General features: G+C 41.5%; 1 protein-coding gene across 1 annotated transcript in view; it reads left to right on the top strand.

The window, feature by feature from the left end:
- Positions 1–22,867, top strand: part of POLA1 (DNA polymerase alpha 1, catalytic subunit) — a 329,016-nt gene that overhangs the window by 275,346 nt on the left and 30,803 nt on the right. The gene's annotated exons all lie outside the window — the stretch shown is intronic.

The following is a 22,867-nucleotide window of genomic DNA, read 5'->3' as shown; positions in this document are numbered from 1 at the left end:
TTAAATACAAGACTGAATAAACTAAATTTTCGTCCCCACATTTGGTGCATTGTTGATCCAAAAATACATGTTACTAATCCCGTTGAAACTCCTACAGGAATTCCATAGTGGCTCCTATGGAGAAAAGATGAGTCAGCTATAGTAGTAGCCTGACAGAAACCTCCACTGCAGAATAATCTCCTTTCCCACATCCCAGTTAGGGTAGAAGACCAAGAGATGAAAAAGGTTACAGTAGAACAAATAAATGCACCAGTACTACGGTGATAAGCACAGTATACGATCCAGGAAGTATAGCTGGAACCTCTTAGCTTGCACATGCTCAATAGGCAGGAGTGTGGGCTCTGTCTTGGTATGGCAGCACCCTCTTTTCCAGAGTATCTAGGTGCCTCTTTTTGATACCCCTAAGAAGGTGAATTCATTTCTGCAGTTTGAGCTTCCAGAATGGAATACTGAAAATCAGTGATACAAGCTTTCAACTTGAGATAGTTCGTTTGCTACCGAGATCCAAAGGAGGCCAGGCATTTATTAATTAGTCTGATGTTTTAGTCTAACCACAGCATCACGAACTTTTTACTAAGGTAATGTTCGTTCTGTCAGTAGCCCTCTTTAGTTAAATGCAAGGACCCATCGGCCAAGGAAGTCATTCCCAAAATAGGGTCCTTCCTAGGGTTGTACAATTAGATCATGAAATATGAAGAGTGTTCCTAGGAACCATTCCAGAAGCTAGAATGTAAAGGAACAATATTTAGCATAAAAATGGACAAGACTTTTCTGACCCAGGATAAGTGTCTCAAACTGGACAGGAAGTATAAATTCTGCAACTACTACACCTATTTTGATGTGGGAATGTTTGTTTGAAAGCACAGAGTTTCGTGTTTACAAGCCTGAAACACTATGAGCACACATCTGTATTTATTTACTTTATATATGTACATGCTAAAAAGGGCACCTATGCATACATTCTTGTCTTAATTTAAAAATGTATCACAAAAATACCCTCTTTGCAGCCGTAAAATGTAAGAACGCCCACCATCAGTTAGCCAGGCAACTTAAAAAATCAAAATTCCCATCCAACAACTCCCCATTCTACAATTCTCCTTTTCCTCCATTTTCAAATATCTGGCAAAAAAGACAAGCTTTGCAATGTGCCAGGAAGGTCCATCAGATTAAAGCTGCCTTAGACCATAGATGTGGGAGTGAAGTCCAAAGCCCTGAAGCCCTCACAAAGAATATCCTGTCAGAAACCCTTTCTCACTTATGCCAGTGTGGATCCAACTTGTGCACCTCAGGTGCTCTCACCTGTGGTAGTACAGCACAGAGAGAGAGGCAGTCTCTCTGATTGGTAGGCCCTTCGTCATTTGGGGGGGTTTATAGGTAAAAAGTATTGCCTTTAAATTTCATGTGGAAACCCCAGGCAGACAGAGCAGATCTTAGCTTAATATGTTAATAGTGAAGTCCATGAGACCTTCTCACACTTTTCTGCTCTCTGAAAGGAAACCAGATTCTAAAGGCTCCCAGAAATTCCTGCTGCTGACTGCCTAAGTTAGGGCCTATTGCTTATGTAATGACAGTTCAACAAGAAATCTGACCTTTGCCCCCCTGTTGAATAACTCTGATCACAGATGATAGTAACAGCTCGGGAACTGTCATGTTTTCTTGTTAATTCCCTTCCTTTAAAAATTGGGACAGAGGAGGATAAATGTTCCATTAATCAACTCAAAATGTGAGCAGCAAGGCTCATTTTCTTACACTTACAAGACAGGCTCTGCAATGCTTCAGTCTGGATCTGATCAGACAACCTGATTTCACGAACTGCACTTCCTGAAGGCATGGATGAAGAGGGTAGTCTGTCAGCCATTTACATAAATGGAGATATAAGCAACACAGCACACTGACTAACCAGACAATAACTGTGCTCATTGTGTGAGAACTGCACCCCAAAATAAACACTTTTTTTCATGGCCACATAAGAAAATCAGAAGTGACTCTAGTGGGACTTATTGAAGATTCTATATGGCCATTCCATAGAAATCTCATACATTATGCATATAAATAAGAATTTGCTATAGTTGTGTTGTTGCTGACGTTTTTAAAAAAATCAAGAGGTATAAAGCCCAAGTAACGCTGGGTATTACCACTGTGGCTGAAACATAGCTGCTTCAGTTCCCTCATGTGCCATAGACTTCCTGTGTGACTTTAGGCAAGTCACTTAGGACCAGATTCAGTCCCTTTACTCGCACTGAGTAGTAAATTACTCGACAAGTAGTTCCATTAACTCAGGTAAAACTGTTCATTGTGTAAGGTACTATTCAGTGTAACAGGATCACAATCTGACGATTAATCTATCTGTCTCCATTCTTTGTCAGTAAAATGAGGGTAATAACACTTACCCCTGTTGCGAAGGGCAAGGGTGGCTCCAGGCACCAGCGCAGCAACCCCGTGCCTGGGGCGGCAAGCCGCAGGGGGTGGCCTGCCGGTCACTGTGAGGGCGGCAGTCAGGCAGCCTTCGGCAGCGTGCCTGCGGGAGGTCCGCCGGTCCCGCGGTTTCGGCGGCGGGTACGCCGAAGCCGCGGGACCGGCAGATCACCCACAGAAACGCCGCCGTGACCGCGGACCGCCCGCAGGCGTGCCGCCGAAGCCCACCTGACTGCCATGCTTGGGGCGGCAAAACACATAGAGCCGCCCCTGGCGATAGGGTGTTCTTTTTAGGCACTCATATACCACAGTGAGGAGGCCATATAGGTGCCTAGATATATTCTGTGATATAGAATGTTCTCAGCTGTGGAGCTCCTTGGCACTGGAATCCAGTAAACTGAACCTGTCAGTCTAGTGACTGAACAGAAAACAGTGAGGAAGGGAGGATACTTTGAAGTCATTAGTAATTGAAACATTGCTGGATTTTAGGAAGCACTGCACCTCCAAAACTTGTGCTAGTATTTGGAACCACAATCTAATTCTTCAGATTAGGTATTTATGTGCTGTGGCTCCATAAAAGCCTGTGCATGCTCAGAAAATGCTTTTACACGGTTATCACAGCCGTGTACGTCCCCTACCTCCACCCCTTCATACAAATACCAAAAGTGCCTAGTTTACTTTCTGGATGAATAAACTGCAAAATTGAATTGAGAAAAATGAAACTGTTTTAAGCTGTGTGACTTACACATAAAAACACAAAATTCAACTCTGAATATTTGTTTGCATCCTATAATTTAAACATTGTTTTTCCCCAGTGTGTTCATAACTTGGTGTGCCAAGTATCAGTATGAAGTGAATTTTTTTTATGGATGAGTTATTATAAAGCTTTGAAAGTAGACCCTATATAATGGAGATGTTGGCAGAGCTACTTAATGGGGTGGGGCTTTAGTATCGGCATGTTGGCTGGTAGTGGCTGTTTGAGAGGGAGACAGGATACTGCAGCTAAGATTGGAAGGGCACCTAAGCAAGAAGATATTTTTGCTCATACGTGAGATGTGGAAGTTGATGTTTCTGATGGAGAGGAGAGAGAGACTGAGATGGAGACAATAAATGAATCACTGTGCAATGAAATATGTGGCCCTTCAGTCAACACTGGAGTTATTTTCCATATCTTTTCTGCCTGCAAAGATGAAGACTGTAACAAATGGCTCACAGCAGTGAGCAGGGAAGGAGATGGAATTAGAAGTATGAATATTAATTTTTTTTGAAGGGGAGTGAAGAAGGGGGAAATAGCACAGAGAGCCATTCGTTTAAAAAAGTCAGTGTTAGTTGTGTTCCCGTCTGCTAGCAATGACAGATAAAAAAGGTGATTTCACAATACAGTGAGGTTCCACAGATAATTATCTGAGTTCTACACCTCTTTCAGTGGACACTCGGTTTCAGTTAGTGTCACACCTTTAGGCACTAGTAATTGTCTTCAGTTCTTAAAGGTGACCAAGTGTTGCTCTGCACAGGATTTTAAGAAGTCTTGAGTGGATTATTTTCCATCATGTCCTTCAATAAATGATTTTTAAATTTAGCAATTTCTAAATCTGAGAGTCAGCAGCAGATTCAACAATGTCAATTCATTGCTCCCAACTGAAGATTTGAAACAACTTTTTCTGCTTCAAAGAAGACAACTTTTAAATGTGTTTGGCTTTAGCAGTGTTTGGCTCCAGCATCTTCCCGATGACCTTCCTTGAATTACAGTTACTTTTGGAGAGGAAATGTGAAACCCACAAAATAGTGAAGACATAGAACTAGAAGATTGAGGTTCAGGCATGAAGTCAGATTGTTTTTGTAGCTTTTTTTCCCATTTACATTTCCAACAATATATGTGGAATGGCTATAAAGGAAAGTGAAATAGTTTTTACAGTACTTAATTATTATAAATAATTACAATATTTAATAATAATTAAATCATTTACAATCCTTTACAATATTCAGGCAATTAATAGAGTTTAGCTATTTCCTAGACCTTTCCCAAATAACTTATGTTTTAAAAGTTGTCTAAAATGCATGCATGTGATCTTCACAAAGTCATGGAGACTTTACAGAATAATATCAATTCATTTACACTTCTCTTTTTTTTGTCTTTTATTAAATACAAATAGTGGTACAGATAGTGTTAAGAATGTGACTTAGCTCAATTTATGGGCGTTTGGATATGAGTGAATTCTTCTTATTCTGACACACATTGCCTTAATATTGCATCATGTTTGTTTTTTTCCCCCTTTATGAAAAGCACCTCCCCAAGTAACACTTAAAAAACCCAATATACTTGACATTTCTATATCCCTTTTCATCTAAGCTCAATGCTTTGCAGACATTAATGAATTAAAGCTTATAATACTTTTCTGAAGTTATGTGAGTCCAATTTACAGCTATGGAAACTGAGGTGCATAAAAATTGGGCATTCCTAAGGTCGCACGGGAAGGCTATGGTAGAGCCAAGAGTAGAATGGAGAGCTTCTGAATCCCTGTCCTGTGCTTTAACCATGGTCAATCCTTCCTCATTAGTAAAACAGGGTTGATTAAAGATGGATATTTATCCTTGCACTAATTTTGGGGGGAGAGGGAAGAGAGATTGTAGTTTAATTTACTCCTGACTCAGCATGAATTATAATAGTTGACTTTTTCAAGTAAATAATTTGACACTACTTTGCAACTTATTGTACTTACATAATTATGCTACGTTAATGACTATTTTACATATAAGCGAAAATAAAAAAAAATGTAAACTAGAAAGTGGGGAGAAAATTCAAAATAAAATGTTGCAGTCATCTTATTGAAAATATTTAATGATATTTGGCAGGTTACAGAAATCTATATAGCACCCTTTATCAATGGTACAGTTGCCATTTTGACTATCATTAAACTAAAAACTCTTTTGAAATCTCCACTGCCCCACCCCATTGTTTCAATTTATTTTTTATGTATACCTCAGCACTGAGACACTTTTTTCCATGTAGACCCATGTCATTCTGCTTTCATTTATCTGAACACTGTCAGTTTTATTTATAAATTGAGTTAAAATACAAAATAGCTTTTAGTATAGATCTCTTATCACAGATGGGAGGAGAACACTTGCTGTAGTGAAAAGAAAGTATCTGAGATGCTACTGTTTTTTCAGTAGGGCACTGTCAAGGTTATTGGACCTGACTTCAAAGTTTGTCTAGGTTTCAGATCCCAATTTTCTGGTTGTTTTTTTTTAAGCTAATTTTTGTGGAGTCTGGAAGTGTAACAATGCAAACGGAAACAATTTAACTCTGTATAAACCTCAGTATGTGCATGCCTAGATGGCAAAAGGAGATAGTGTAATGCTGGGGTTTAGATTTCAGATGCTTTTTTTTAATGTTCCTGTAAAAAATATATTTTTACAAAACTTGCCAGCAAGCGATTGATAACAAGGTCTAATCATTTTGATATTTTGAGAAATATAGTTGTTTTAAACAGATGATACAGAATTTATTTTTAAAATGTATTGTGCTTATACAGTTAATGGCTTTTATTTCCATAATGTTTTTTACTACATAATTATACATCTTAATTACGTAATTACCATCATAATTATTATGTAATTACATGTAGTTCCACTAATTACAAAATCAGGAAGTGTAATTATCTAGTAAAAACTTTCTGAAATCTTATTTATTCACTAGAGATTATTTAAAAGACCAACCAGTGACCTATATTGGTACTAGTGTCTACTGTTATATATGACACCCAGGTTCAATTCCTAGACTCTTTCTCCCACTGCCAATAAGATAGGGAAAGCTGCAGAAAGATCTCTTTCATTTTCTGTCAGTGTAAGTGTAAATACTACCCACCACCTGTGGATGACAAAGAAATTGTGTTGATATGTTCTGAAGGTTGTTTTGTACCCTCCTTCTATTAGATTAGTAGTACATATATATCCTTTGTTACTAAAATCAAATGTCCACAAGGACTATGACACCTTAAACTGGAACTTTTAATAATTGGAAGCAAGTTAAAAGTTGAAATAATCAGATAAATGTGTAGCTTAGAACAAGATAATTTTGTTTTGAATATACCAGGTAAACTGGTATCATATCACAAATATGAGTCCAAAAATCATTACAAAAATATAACTTGTGTAACCAAGGCAAACTTGCTGTACAGCACCACCTGTAAACACTGAGATTATACATTAGAATCAGTCTTCCAGAGCATTCCTGTAACTTTTTGACCCATTTGGGTAAGGACTTTCATTCATTTCATTTGCAAATTTACCTATACCTATCATCCATTCAAATTTGGTGTTCCTTCATTTTACTATTGAAAATTATTTACATTAGAAATAATCATGAAACTGAGGATATAGAATGTTACTTTCATTAACTCCCACATTTTTCTGTGTCTGGCATTTTGGGACTTTCTGCTTATGGAGTCTGGTCTCAGTCAGAAATATAATAAGTGAAATATGTGTCTGCTTATGACTATGTGTATATATATGGGGTGAAATCTTGACTCCATTGAAGTTAATGGCAAAATTCTCTTTGACTTCTCTGGGACTAGTATTTCATCCATGGTCTATCACTGTTTTTTCAGGTTCATCATTTTGTTTCCTAGTATTGCTGTATTTTAATGTCTGATGTTTGATGACACTTTCTATTACTTGTATTTAATTTATATAATTGGATAATAATACAGTTTGAAACAAAAAATAGGTTGTAGTTCAGACAGTAACTTTTAATTTTTTTGATTGTTAAAATTTCGTGCTTACATTTGGTTAAAATGGAGTGGAAAACCATTCACATCTATACAGTAAATAAATCAATAACCTTTGGTAGACTAAATAAAAAGAATATTATAAAGTCCTACTTAATTCCTGGATGTATCATTCAGCAAACCTGTGACATTAATCAAAATAACATCAGAAATACAAGGCTTAGTCTTACATTCACCATGACAGCAAATATATATTAAATATATGTCGAAATATTGGTGTAAAGTGAAGCTCCAAAGAGAAAAATACCTTCAATAACACAGGGGAAAAAACAATTTGAGCCTGGGAGAAGGGTGTTGCAGGAAAATAAATAATTAGAATTTAGTATGGACCAATAAAAAGGGACAAAGAATCTCTGTGGCAGAAGGGAAATGGCACTAAGTGTCAGGAATATTAAATCAATGTTATTTTTGTGGAATTGTCCTGCACATTATAGACATTCTGGGTGGAGGGGGGTTGTGTGTATGTATCTTTTATATAAACTTTCTGCACTGACTAGAATGACTCGTCCCCATAGAAATTTTACCAGCCATTTTAAATGTATGTACCAACTCATCTTATTTTAATTCTCAAATTGAGTTTTAAACATAAAGGGTTATATCCTCAGACGATATAAATTTGCGTAGTTCTACTGACATTAAATGCAGGTACACCAATTTACACAAGCTCAGCTTCTCTTTTTGGGTCAGATCCTATTTTCAAATCAGTTTCTTAAACTTCCCAAACAGGACTTTATTGACTGTTAAAACTAAAGTATACATTAATTGTTGTAAGCAGAGTTTAAAAAGTGAATGCATTTTTTGTCGCTAAGTCAGATTTTAGTTTTATTTTGTTTATGGCAGTAGCCTTGAAAAAACAATAATAATCACACTTGAGAAAATTCATACAGTCTATATATTCTAAACAGAAAAAATTTACATTTTCAAAGACATGGTGAAGCTTGTTTATCTTTTTTTTCTTCCCCTAAAGCATGTATGACTGAAAACTAAGATATAGCCCACCTCAAGGTGTTGAGGGCTATGTATGTAATAGCTTGGCAATATAGAAAGAGAGTTTTTATTATTATTTTATTCTCTGGCAAACATGATAATTTTTTAATTAATTGATATAGGTTTTGTGAATTATGCATGATCCATTGATAAAAAAATTAGCATAAGACAACTGAGCATCTGAATGCAATTTTAAATTGATTTATTGAAATGTTCTTATTGGAATTTAAACTACAGTGTGATGCTCATCTGTTTAGCACAGTAGAGGCAAGGTAGTGTACAATGGAGAAAATTGTGTTTGTTTCTGTAAAAATAAAAAATAAAAAACATTTTTAGAGATTTTATTGCTATGAACGTGAAATATGCATGTGAAACGTACACTGGGCATATGCTGAATAAAAGTTCTCAAGGAGTCAATATCCCCCAGTCTTGACTTGTAATCCACCTACTATTTCAGTCTGTAGCCTGTCTAACCAAAGAACTAGTTGTCCTATGTGATGTGATGGTTTTATGATGTAAACAAAGAAAGGTGAATGACTAGGATATATGTAGGGTACCCAACACCAGACTTGGGAAACATGAATCCCTGGTCTAATTCCATTGGCTTCCAGGGATGAATTAGACTGCTTGCCATTTGTAACTTGGTTGAAGATCTGCTCCCAGATCTTCAGGATGAAAGGTTAGTGGGATAATTCTCTCTGTTGCTTAGCCCCCTTCTGTATTTTTTTTTTTTAAACCAGTGGAAGCTCCTTTGCAAGAAGTTGATTTGATCCTGCCAGGATTACAACTGTCAAATGAATATCAAAATGTTTTCCCACCTTAAATAATTTAACTCAGAATATAATAATGTAATTATTTTGACATGAAAACGTTACATACTGTAGTATTTCCACTTATCTTAAAACAGACGTTTTCACTTTACAAGAGATGCATGCAATAAGACAAAACAAAAAATGAATAAAAGGGAGTGAGTGACAGACTGAGCTACTTTGTTTAGAGGATAAAAACAAATAAAATCCTATTAGTGTCAAATATTATGAACTTAGAATTAAAATGTTCCGCTATTTATAGGGCTGTTTCATATATTTTATATAACAGTAGGTGGGTGCATAAATGTCTAACACATGAAACTAGCAACATGTTTATCAGGTGAATATTTTCTGTTTGAAATGGTGAGTTCATGGTGGAGTGGAAAAGGGACGTTAGTAGAAATTGTTCGTATGTTGCATTATGTTGTGTAAAGTACATATGTCACATTACATATATTTTCCTTCCAAAATCCTACTTTTTCATTTGTGAAACAGAATGGTTGTGTTTGCTTTTTGCTAAGACTTAAATAGTTCGGAACATTTTTATTAAAAATTAGCTAAGGCAAATGACCAAAATAAGTCTCATTAATGCAATATAATTACTAACAGAAAGCTATTATGCTTTTGAGCACCTATTAAGTGGCTACCAATAATTACTAATTGTTTTAATCTCTTCCAGTGTTTTTTGTAGGGGCAGGGGAAGAGGTTTTTATATTTGATATCTTGTCCATGACTTATTGGGGTTGTAGGTTGATTAAGTGTACAAGTTGATGATAAATCAACTTGATACACCATATAATTGTGATCTATGAAATGTTACTTGTGTAAAAAAGTAGTGACTGTTGGTTTCTTGGCCTGTATTACAGGGGGGAAATATATATACATACTTTTTCAGATTTTGCTTATGTGGGTGTCTGAAATTTAAATACATAAATTAGTGGATAGTGAACCACAGAAGGTTTAGTTCTCTTCATATATGCATATTCCTTATTAGGATTCTTATCTAAATCTTTTTTTGAGAGAGAGAGCTTGACTGGACATCTGAGAACTGATTTTTTTTTAATCATTATTATTATTTATTATTACTTAAAGTTTCACTCTTTCCTGGTTTCAGCCAGATTTAAAATACCACACAAATAGCCATTGTCTCTGTGCTTCCAGAAAAAATAGGAAGAGTAAGTCAACACAGAATTTTAAAGAAAGGTCTCTGAGCCTTTTTGAGCTTAAACTAGGATGTGAGTTGAGTTTATTTTCAGTTTTTGAGGAAAGTTTTAGGTTAGTTCAGCACTTTTCCCCTATGACAAGGAGCAAAAGCAATTGGACCTCTTTGTATGAAAATCTTACTTGTCCACAAACCTGCAGTTCTGGATTGTGAACTATCAGGCAGTCATGGCTACACATACAGCTTTACTAATTACAATAAGCTTATGGCCTTTATTGAACATCTCCAACATGACTGCAGGGAACAATTCTAGTCTATTGTTGCAGGGAGTCAGCTGTTGGCCAGAACAGCTCTCAAAGCATCCGTGATATACGCAGGGTGTCCATGCTCCAGCTTTCAGGGTTACTGAGAGAGGTCCAAAACACAGTAGAGGACCTCCCCTTTGGTCACAAACTCTTCTCGGCAACCACAAATGACTCCCTGCACACACTTAAGGACTCCAAGGCCACTCGTTTTTCCTTGGGTATTTATACAAGAAGCACTTCAGTAGGTCACAGACTGTCCAAAGATCAAGCCCTGCTCAGTTCCAGGGGTGTCAGAGACCTGCAGAACCCGCCAGGAAGAGAGACAGGTTTCAGAGTAATAGGACTGTCCAACTGCCCTCCACAACCACCCAGGTGTCCTCTAACAAGCAGTTTCGATGGGTCGCTCAAGGGTTTGAATCCTCCCGTTCCACCCTTTAGCCCACCTCCCTGCCTTTGGGGATTGCCTTGTCCATTTCTACCAGCCTTGGGAGCAGATCACCACGAACCAATGGGTCTTGAAGGTCATAACCTTGGGGTACACCATCCAGTTTTTGATACTCCCTCCCTTCCATCCTCCTTCCCATCCCTCGTCAGAGACCCTCTGGTGAACTTCTACTAAGGCAGGAGTGAACTTTCTCCTCCAGCTAGGAGCAGTAGAGCTGGTCCCTTCCACTTACAGGGGGAGGGAGTTCTACTTGAAATACTTCCTAATAGAGTCCTGTGCGGGACTATTTTTAATCCCACTCCCGTCCCGCCCCACAATACCCACTGTCACTCCAACTCGCTCCTGCTATTATGGCAGCAGTCCTGTGGGATCCCAGTCATCCTGCAGGGCTCTACACTAGTCCCACAGAGGACTCTACTTCCTAGTACCGAAAAAGGACAGAGATGGGAGGCTGATCTTAAATCTAAAACAACTGAACAAGTTTGTGACGCCTCAGAAGTTCAGGATGGTGACTAACCACTATAATTCCTGCTCCAGAGGAAGGGAATTGTTTTTTGTCCCTCGACCTACAAGACACTTACTTCCATATGGCCATACACCCATTGCACAGGAAATACCTACAATTCACTGTGAGCCAACATCATCTCCAGTACAGATTGTGCTTCCCTTAAGTCTATCTGCAGCTCCAAGGGTGTTCTCAAGGTTCCTAGCAATAATGGCAGCTCACCTTTGGCAGGAAGCAATTCTCATCTTCCCATACCATGATAACTTGCTTCTCAAAGGCCAGTCTTTCAAGGCAGTATTGTCATCCACTCAGAAGGGACTTGCTCTGTTCCAAGAGTTAAACCTACAGCTGAATGTAAAGAAACCCACTTGAGTACTAGTGCAGGGAATTCAGTTTATAGGGGATGTACTTGGACTCAGTGACAGCCAGAACATATCTTCCTTTAGACAGATTTGTGACTCTGCCAGGACTAGTAGGGATGATTCATGGAATCCCTGGGAAATCAATAAGGAACTGTCTTCAACTCCTTGGCTATATGGCAGCATGAACCTTTGTGACCAGTCACGCCTCTGTTGCATCCAAGGTTGGTTGAGAACTGCATACTGTCGGACCAAGGACAACTTGGACAGGCAGGTGGCATGTAAAGAACTCCCTGAACTGGTGGAAGGAGCAGCTCCACATCTATTGGGCATCCCTTTCTGCCACCCAACCCTGTTAGTGACTCTAACAGCCGATGCATCCTTGTTAGGGTGGGGAACCCACCTCGGTACCCTCACAAGTGGATGGCCTAGGAAACCAGTCTCCACATCAACCTGTGGTATCCTGCTCTATGAAGGTGCAGCAGGTGTTATTACACAGCAGAAAAACATCAACCCACACTTCTTACCTGCAGAAATGGAAGAGATTTGCCCACTGGCACTGTCATCACTATCTCTGGCCTCAGTTGATTCCCCTTTCTGTCATCATGGGTTACTTGCTGAATCTGAAGACATCCGGGGTATCCATCAGCTCAGTTAAGGTACACCTGGCTGCTATATCAATTTTTAATCCCCGGGTCTGAGTAATCTCTTCCCCACTAGGCACCCCACCCCTTCCTGGGACCTTAGGCTGGTTCTCAGCTACCTCATAAGACCTCCATCTGAACCAATGGCTACCTGCTCCCTTCTTCAGTTATCTGTGGAGATAGCCTTCCTAGTTGCCATCAGGTCAGCCCGTAGGTTTGGGGAAATTGGTTTGGAACTTTGATGGCAGATCCCACCTTTATCACGTTCTTTCATGATAAGGTCTCTTTATGTTCATATTCTAGGTTCCTACCCAATGTTACATCAGATTTTCATCTTAACCAATCTATCCATCTACTGGTATTTTTTCCAAAACCTCCCAGTTCTCAGCAGGAATCCTACTTCCATATCTTGGATGGTAGAAGGGTCTAAACCTTCTACTTTAATAGGAATAAGCAGTTTAGGAGATTGGCTAGACTCTTCATATCCTTTGCGGATCTAAGGGGGCCCGCATTTCTGCCCAAAGACTTTTGAAATGGATATCTGGTTATATCTACACCTGTTATGCATCTGCAGGTGCTCAGCCCCCAGGGGGTGAGAGCTTATTCAGCTAGATTGGAAGCAACATCTGCTGTATTTTTTAAGAATATCTCAGTTTCTTAGATATGTAGAGCTGCTTTTCCTGGTCTTCAATCCATATGCTTTCCAAAGCACTATGCCCTCCTCTATGCAGTCAGGTCCAATGTGGTACTTGGCTCAGCAGTACTATCTTTGGTTCTGGACTCTGTTCCGAAGTTCCCTCCTCCTTCTGGGGATACTGTTCAGAAGTCTCCTGGAGTGGGACACCCATAGGGACACCACTCAAAGAAGAAGGTAATGTTACTTACCCTGTGCAGTAATTGTAATTCTTCGAGATGTGTGTCCCTGTGGAGTGGAGCACGCATAGGGAGGCACATCTCAAATAACTACACAGTTACTGCACAGGGTGAGTAACATTTCCTTTTCCTCCTAACATACTCACCTCGAAAAGACCTGGCTCTCCAACCAGGTCAACAGCCTCCAAGACCTCTTCCTTGAGGCCTGGTACTTTAGAGGCTAGGGGTGCCTCATGTACCAGCGAGGCAGGAAAATCCTGTAGCTCAAAAGGCAAATATGGCTCAGAGAAGGCTCCGGTGTTGTCTAGCAGAGATGGTCAGAGCAGACACAGGAGGTCCAGTCTGTCAGTCTTAACCCCTCTCACGGTACCCTTATTGAGCTCTTTGGTAATGTGTAAGTCTAAGCCTGCATCTACATCAGTGCCGCCTGTGAAGTCTGAAAACCACTGCTATCATCCTGCAGAGACAAGCGTACCCGTCCGTCCATGCTGCAGCAGGACTTTAGGTATCCGAAAGACTTATTGGTGACTGCTGAACCACAGTCTCCATTGCTGGCATCTCTCAGTAACAAGAACCTCTCAGTCTCCGGACCCTTATATATTCCCAGTACTGTCACCTCCCTTTTCAATTGGAGCTCCCTGATAGAGGAAGAAGAGGATGATCATGGAGACCTCCCTTCAATATATTTCTTAACCTTAGCCAATCTGTTTCTGTTCAGAGACTCTCCTGTGTACCTATATACAAACCTCCTTTCTCAGAGAGACAGGGAAGATGTCTGGGAACCTCATTACTCCAGCGACATTCTATATAAACAGATAGGGTGGTGCTCGCTCCTCTCTCCTATGCCAGGAAGCCCTCAAACTGTGGGACTTCTGCATTGCCCACTCAATACATCTAGAGGCATTGTATCTCAGAATGAGCTGGCCGATCATCTCAGCATGTCCTTTCACAATCACAGGTGGTCCCTCCGCCCAGATATCATGATCAACATCTTCCAATGTTGGGGATTTCCCCATTCAGAACATACAGTTTATAGGGGCATCCCTGGATTCCTTGGCCTCCAGGGTATTTCTTCCCATGGACAGATTCATGACACTATCAAATTTATCACAGCTATTCAAGGGAACCCCCAGACTTCAATCAGAAACTGTCTTCAACTTCTAGGTCACATGATGGCTTGCACTTTTTTGACAGAGCATGTAAGATTACACCTTCACTATTTCCAGGGGTGGCTCAGATCAGTTTACTTGCCAAACAGGCAGCCTAGACAAAGAGGCGTCAGTTCCTCAACAGGTCAGATGCTCCCTGGACTAGTGGAAGGTTCATTGAAAAGTAGGGGTGAGGGTCCCCTTCCTCCAACCAACACTAATGATAATTGTAATCATGGATGCATCTCTATTAGGACGGGTTGTGCAACTCAATGTTCTAACAGTACAAAGCAGATGGTCACCCTAAGAGATCCGTATTAACCTGTTGGCGCTCAGAGCGGTCAGAAATGCCTACCTTCACTTTCTGCCTCTCCTCAGATACAGGTCTATCAAAGTCATGACACACAATATAGCCTGCATGTCCTATATCAGTCGGCGCGGAGGAGCGAGGTCCTCTTCCCTCTGTGCTGAAGCAATAAAGTTATGGAACTAGTGCATAAAACATTGCATACGAATTTCAGCAATGTATCGCCTGATCAGGCAAAATGTCAAAGCCGACACTCTCAGCAGGTGTTTTTTCCAAGAGTACAAATGGAAGTTGCATTCCCAGATTCTTGTTGGCATATTTCAGACGTGGGGATTTCCAGAAGTGGACTTCTTTGCAATAACTACAAACAAAAAATGCTGTCTATTTTGTTCAAGGGTTGGAGTCTAGGTCACAATCCCTTGAAGGACTCCTTCCTCCTCACTTGGAGAAAGAAGCTGTTTTATCCATTTCCCCCAACGCTTCTGATTCTCAAAGTTGTGAGCAAAATCAGACAGGATAAGACCAGAGTTATTGTAATCGCCCCAATGTGGTTGAGGTAGGCATGAGTTCCTTACCTGTTGTGCCTAAATCTTTGTCCAGCAATAAATCTTCCAATCACTCCTCTTTCAGGATGGTGGTCGCCCGCTACCTACCAATCTGAGCATTCTCAGATGTGGCTCCTTGATGATCTGTGGAATTAGTCAGTCTGTTCTGCAAAGGTGCAACGGATATTATTAAGTAGTAGGAAAGATTCTACCAGAAACAGTTACTTTCAAAAGTGGAGATGATTTACTCATTGGGGGGAACTCCAGAATACTGTCCCAAATCTACCTTGCTAATTCTTGTTCTGGAATACCTGCTTCAACTAAAGAAAGCGGGTCTATCACTTAGCTCTCTCAAAGTTCATTTGGCTTCATTAACAGCTTTTCACATCTCTATTGAGGGGATTCTGGCTGTTTACTTACCCTACAACTGATTGCTTTTGCAATCACTCGATTTGAGGATGATCTCTACCATGGATTTACATATGAGTCCTAAAATGACTCAGCAGTCCAATCCTGGAACCGCAAATCCGCCCGCAATTGGTACAGACATTTCGTGGCAGGCCACCTGCCTGCTGGGAGAAAGTTCTTTCTTTTTCTTTCTTTCTCTCTCTCTCTTTTCAGCTTCGAGGGCAAGGCACTTCTCCTCGAAGCGGGCCACTGCCTGATGGAGGATATGGCGCCATTAGGGTCGGTTGGTGGCTTGCTCCTCCCAGCTTGTGATGTCCACATCAGTTTTCTTAAGATATGCTTTCAGTGGGTCTTTGTAGCATTTCCTCTGAGCACCACGGGATCTCTGACCATGGGTGAGCTGAGAGTAGAGGACTTGTTTTGGGAGGCGAGAGTCTGGCATCCGCACACAATGTCCAGCCCAGCAAAGTTGGTGCATGAGGATCATTGCTTCAATGCTGATGACATTGGCTTCAGCGAGGATGATGGTGTTAGTGCGGCAATCTTGCCACTTGACGTGAAGGATCTTCCAGAGACATCATTGTGATACCTCTCCAGACTCTTGAGGTGCTGTCGATAGTTCACCCAGATTTCCCATCCATAGAGGAGTGTAGGAACAACAATAGTCTTATAGACCTGTGTAGCAGATTGCAGACTCACCGGCGTGGCGCCTCCTGCTGGTCGTCCGGGAATTAGCTCAGTTCCAGCCTCGGAGCGCCCCCTTCTGGCCAGTGTGTCTCCTGCCTCAGGCCCCCGTGTCCCTCCTGGACCTGGTGCCCTCTTATCTTGGGGTGCTGCCCCTCAGCAGTGCCCCACACTCTGGGTCTCCCTTCCCAGGGGAACCCCCAACCCTCTAAGCCCACCTTGCCTCAGTGTCTACTGCCAGTTGTCATCTAGCCCCCTTTCCCCGGGGCAGACTGCAGTCTGTAATGACACTCATCACTGGCAAGGGGGTTGGACCTGCTGCCTTTGCCTATCCCCAGGCTGCACCTCTGCAGCCCCAGTACCTTTACCAAGGCCTCAGCCTGGGGAGTTGCCAGGCTGGAGCTCCCCAGCTCCTCTTGCCCTTCCCCAGCACTGCTCTGCCCCCTGTGCTCCCAGGCAGCTAAGTCCTTCTCTCTCCAAGGCTGGAGACTCTGACCCAGCTCCTCCCTTAACCCTTCTTATCAGGGCCTGGTGTGGCCCCAGCTGTGGCCACTTCCCCAATCAGCCTACCTTTTCTCCCAGGAGTGGGGTAACTGCCCCACTACAACCTGGATCTTGGTGTTCTGCCATAGGTCATGGTCCATGAAAACGCATCAGAACAATTTCCCAAAGGAAGCACTTGCGCACTGGATCTTGTGCTGGATCTCGTTGTCGATGTTTGCATTTTGAGAAAGTTGGCTACCGAGGTAGCAGAAGTGCTCGACTGTCTCCAAAGTCTGACCCTCGACGGTGATTTGTGGTGGATCATGTGCAAGGCTTGAAGCAGGTTGATAGAGCACTTTAGTCTTCTCAGTATTAAGTGAGAGTCCCAGGCTTCGGTAAGCTTGTGCAAGAAAATCCAGTATGGACTAAAGGTCATTCTCAGTGAGCGCGAGGATGACACAGTCGTTAGCATACTGAAGATCAGTAATGGACACCCTGAAGACTTTAGAGTTCGAGCAGAGACGTCAAAGATTAAAGAGCCGCCCATCCATTCTGTATTAAATGTCAACTCCATTGGGGAGGTGATCTTTAATGAGAACCAAAATGACTGCTAAACAGTTGGAGAAAAGGGTTGGGGCAATAAAGCATTCTTGCTTAACCCCAGTTTTGATGATGAAAAGTTCTGTCTGAAGGCGGAGAACCATGGCAGTCATCTGATCATGGAGAAGCCTAAGGACCTTAATAAATTTTGGAGGGCAGCCAAATCTGGCTAACACCTTCCACAGGGCTTCGTGACTGACAGAGTCAAAGGTCTTTGTCAAATTGATGAAGGCCATGTACAGGTCCTGATTTTGCTCCCGAGACTTTTCCTGGATTTGATGGGCAACAAAATCATGTCGGTTGTCCTGTGGGATGGTCTAAAACCACACTGAGATTCCAGCAATATTCTCTCAGCAAGGGGAAGTAATCGGTTTAAGAGGATACAGGCAAGAATTTTTCCTGCTGTAGATAGCAAGGCAAAGCTTTGATAGTTTTCACACTCTGTCTTATCTCCTGTCTTAAAGATTATAACAATGTTAGCCTTTCTCAAGTCTTCTGGAAGCTTCTCAATAAATCAGATATGAAGAAAAAGTTTGTGGTGTTTCCTTAGCAGTTCTTCACCTCAAACTTGTAGACTTCAGTTGGTATGCCATCTGGCCCTGCTGCCTTGTTCTTAGTTTGCATAATGGCTCATGTTACTTCTTTGAGCCGGGGAGTCAGCAAGAGATTCTCTTTCATGTCGTCGAGGTATAGATTCGATAGTGGCATCAGAGACAGTTGATTCACGGTTCAGGAGTAACTTAAAATGCTCCTTCCATCTGGCTTGGACTCTTGAGGGCAAGATTTCTAGGTATAAGCAAGGGATCACCAGCTGCTTAGCCGGGGATGTATAGCGCTTGCTTATTATACAAGCTTCTATTATCTCTTGAATCTTAAGACTGTAACCCTACAACTGTAAGGTTCATGAAGAGTGTGGGTAATCACTTCCCACCGATGAAAATCCCCACCCCAGTTTGGGACCTTAATCTGATTCTTAAAAGTCTCATGAAATCTTCTTTTCAACCGATAGCAACCTGCTCCTTACTGAATTTGTCCATGAAAAAGCCTTCTTTATGAGTATTACATCAGCTCACAAAATTGGAGAGACTGGGGCCTCAATGGCAGAGTTTCACAGTTTTCTACAAGGGCAGCGTTTCCTTCCGACCACCCCCCCAGGTTTCTTTCTAACATGTCTTCTGAGTTTCATCTGAATCGGATCATTTACCTACCAGTTTTCTTTCCAAAACCACATAATTCCACACTGGAGACTGTTCCACACTGGAGACTGTTAGACTTCTATGTAGAAAGGACTAAATCATTTAGTAAATCTCCTAGACGGTTCGTTTCATTTGCAGACAGACCTAAAGGTTCTGCTCTTTCTACCCAAAGACTATCAAAATGGATTTTGGCGTGTGTTATGGCTTGTTACAGTGCTGCCAGCATTCCACCCCCTACTGGTGTGTCATCTCAGTTGACGAGGTCACAGTCTGCATCTATGGCTCTACGTAAAAATGTCCCAATATTTGAGATCTGTAGAGTTGCTACATGGTCTTCAGTACGTACCTTCTCCAGGCACTACGCCTTAGTCAGTGCCTCTAGATCTGATGCAGCAGTTGACAATGCAGTTCTTTCCTCTGTGCTGGACTCAATTTCAAAACTCTCTGTCCTTATGGGGATACTGCTTGGGAGTCACCTGAATTGAAGCACCCATTAGGGACACTATTAAAAGAAGAAAGAGAGGTAACTGTGGTTCTTCAAGATGTGTCCCCCTATGGGTGCTCCACTACCCACCCTCCTCCTCCTCTGCTTCAGCATTTCCTTCTGACACTTAGTGGTGGAGAAGGAACTGAGGGTGGTTCGTGTGCACAGCCTATTATAGCCTCGGTGCAAGGCATGAGGTTGTCAGCAGCACATGCACGGGCTGAACAGACACTGCTAATGAAGGTCTCAGATCAAAGGAGCATGGGGCACATGCGTACCTGAAGTGGAACACCCATAAGGGAACACATCTCAAAGAACCACAGGTACTGCACAGAGTGAGTAACCTTTCTTTCTCCTCAGGCAGCTGCTGTTCCACAGCTGGGTACACACCCCTAATAGGCAATACAGAAGTATACCTGGATGGGACTTCTACCTGTAATCAGGAAGAAAATATATATTCAATCAGAGGTCCCTAAATGTCCAAAATTCATTTATTCACTTGCACACACAATCTTTTACAAGGCCCAATAGTGGCTCTTTAACCCCCCATCCCTCTTGTATTTTCAGAAGTGATATTAGTGGGCAGAATCACTGTAAAAAGTACATTGTATTCAAACAGGATTTATTCAAATGAGACTTTTTTTTTTCGTTAGCAGTAATTATAGAATGAGGTTTTTTTAGAAACAGGTAAGGAGCTTACTGCCACTGCATCAAAACACATGGAACTGTATTGGCAGCAGTTATGCTGCAATAATTAAGGGTCTGCCAAAGTATCAAGTTTGGGGGTAATTGTTTGGTGCGCTACCCTGGGGATAGATCTGAACTTATTAAATAGGTTTTGTTTAATGAACTAAAAGAAGAAATAAAGTGTAGTTTAAAGGATTCTAGCGATTACACTAAATTAGGAGTTACAAACACTAGCGAGGAAAGAGAAATTATAAAAATGAGGGTGGGGGGAACCAGAGAAATTAGAAACTGGATGGGTGAATATGAAAACTTAGAAACAATGCAAATGAATATGTCTGAAGAAAAGTCATCCAAAATACATATATATTCAATGTGAGAAAAAAGCCTGGAGAATCGTAATGCTGAAGGAGATTTACCAGCAACAATTTTTTGCAATGCAACAAGGCAGCAAAACTGTCCATTGCAAATTTGGACTGCACGTGCAGAGGAATCATTTTATGAGGAAAGATTGATTTAAATAAATGTAGCTTGTCTAACCAGTGACTAAGGGGATAAATAATTCTACAAATATTTGAAGAATAGATACATCAAGAAGGGAGAAAAAATTACAGTTTATACAACGGGGCATAACTACAATTAATAGGATAACATTAAGGAAAGGAAAATGTAATGAACATCTGGAAAGTTACTTGTGACTAGGGGTACGTCTATACTTACCTCCGGGTCCGGCGGTAAGCAATCGATCTTCTGGGATCGATCCCAGAAGTGCTCGCCGTCGACACCGGTACTCCTGCTCCGCGAGAGGAGTACGCGGAGTCGACGGGGGAGCCTGCCTGCGGAGTCGACGGGGGAGCCTGCCTGCCGCGTCTGGACCCGCGGTAAGTTCGAACTAAGGTACTTCGACTTCAGCTACGTTATTAATGTAGCTGAAGTTGCGTATCTTAGTTCGAAGTGGGGGGTTAGTGTGGACCAGGCCTAGTTTTCCAAGAAAGTGGAGGAGACTATGTTGCTCATGACATCAAAACTAGACTGGAAACACTGGTAAATGTACAACGAGGAACAAACCATCATTGGCAGGGAGTTGGACTATATAATCCAATAAGCCTTTCTCTTTTCCATATGTGGACCTAATAATTTGACCATTTAAAAAAAAAATGTAAATGACTGGAATATTGTTGTGAAAAAGGGTTACTTTGTATGCCAATATGTTCTTTGTTTCTCTGAATATTTCATTAAAGTTAAATTTCACATATTTATTGTGCGCCTGTGGCTGTACCTTTGGCCTTTCCCTTAAAATATCACTTCTTTGTAGGAAATAGTACTACAGTAGAACCTCAGAGTAACGGACACCTCAGGAATGGATGGGAGGGATAGCTCAGTGGTTTGAGCATTGGCCTGCTAAACCCAAGGTTGTGAGTTCAATCCTTGAGGGGGCCACTTAGGGATCTGGGGCAAAATCAGTACTTGGTCCTGCTAGTGAAGGCAGGGGGCTGGACTCAATGACCTTTCAAGGTCCCTTCCAGTTCTAGGAGATAAGATATCTCCATTTAAAAAAAAAAAAAAAAACTCTGAAATGTTCGTAACTCTGACCAAAGCGCAGTTCAGGCTCCAGATCCAGCAGCTGAGCTCCCTCCTCAGTGCCGACAGCTTCTTTAAAGGGCAGCTTCTTTCCCTGGATCCAACTGAGTTTGCAAGCTTGTCCCCCTTCTGGACCGGGGAGGGAGGGTTAAATACAGCATGCCCCCCTCCCAGCAGTTGGGGGGGAGGGTGAAAGCAGTGCAGACCCCAGCACTGCTCCTACTCTGCTGGCTCCAGCTGCCTTGGGCTGGTAGCCCCAGCGTCTTCACCTCCTAGCTGTAAGTGGCTGCCCACTGTGTGGGGGTGGGGTGGAGACAGGCAGCCCAGATGTGCCTACCTTTAAGATGCAATACAGTCACAGTACAGTATTTGCTTTATTTTTTTTTTCTTTTGGTGTCTGCTGCTGCCTGATTGGTTACTTCCGGTTTCACATGGTGTCTGGCTGACCGGTCACTCTGTAACTCTGGTGTTCATATCTTTGAGGTTCTACTATACAGTGTATCACAAATTGGCCATCTTGAGAGACAATAGAGTATATTTCCACGTGAAAAATGGGAGCATGGTCATCAACCTTTCTGTAAGAACAAAACAGAGTGAATAGGGGTGCATAAACCAAATAGCCCAAATATTGGTCCTCTTCAGGAAGCTGGATATTTTTGAGCAGTAACTGGAAAACTTTTGTCTTCCATATACTTGGCCTCCTATTCCCAGACCCTCCCTACAGGGGATTTTGGATCCACTTTCTCTTTTGGGGCTCTACCCTATGGCCAGCAGTCTTTTTTTCCACCAGTTCATATCCTGTCTTGAGGGCTTCTTTTGACCTAACGCCTTGGTATTCTTAGGGGGTTACTAGCTAGTCCTCTGTCTTTGGAGAAACTGCCTGGTAGGCCTGTTTTCTTCTACCCCTCATTCCACACAGTCGTCCCTTCCCCTGCCCCAAAAAAATCTATAATGATCTATATCTATATAGATAGATATAATATGAAAGTTATTTTTCAGAAAGGGGAAAGGCTGAGGCTGCCCACTCCCATTCCAAATTAGTGGGAGCAAGAAACCCCTCCTCTGCCATTGTCACTGTTCTGTGGCTCTCAATTACCTGAAATGCTCCACAATTCTTGCACAAAATACCTATGGAAACCTTGTGGTATTGAAAATAAACAAGCTAGTATGCAATTTAATTTAAATTATAAGACATAAAATTATTTGTTAAATGAAGAAGAAGCCGTTTTGTTCTGTTATAATGCAAAAAAAAAAATGGACCAAGTCTGAAGTTTTCAGGCTACCCCTGCTTTACCATTTTGTTCTGGAGATCAACGAATAAGAATAAGAAAGGACATATGACCAAAAGACTATTTTTTCCTCACCATTTAAAAATAAATTATGATGAGGTAGAAGGCCCCTTTTCTCTGCAGAAGTTAGCAATATCAGGGATCCAGGAGTCCATCCTTCTTGA

This window comes from Emys orbicularis, chromosome 1 (assembly GCF_028017835.1).
Source record: "Emys orbicularis isolate rEmyOrb1 chromosome 1, rEmyOrb1.hap1, whole genome shotgun sequence".
Lineage (NCBI taxonomy): Eukaryota > Metazoa > Chordata > Testudines > Emydidae > Emys > Emys orbicularis.
Note: the sequence above shows the minus strand (reverse complement) of the source record. Positions and strands in the feature narration are given on the sequence as shown.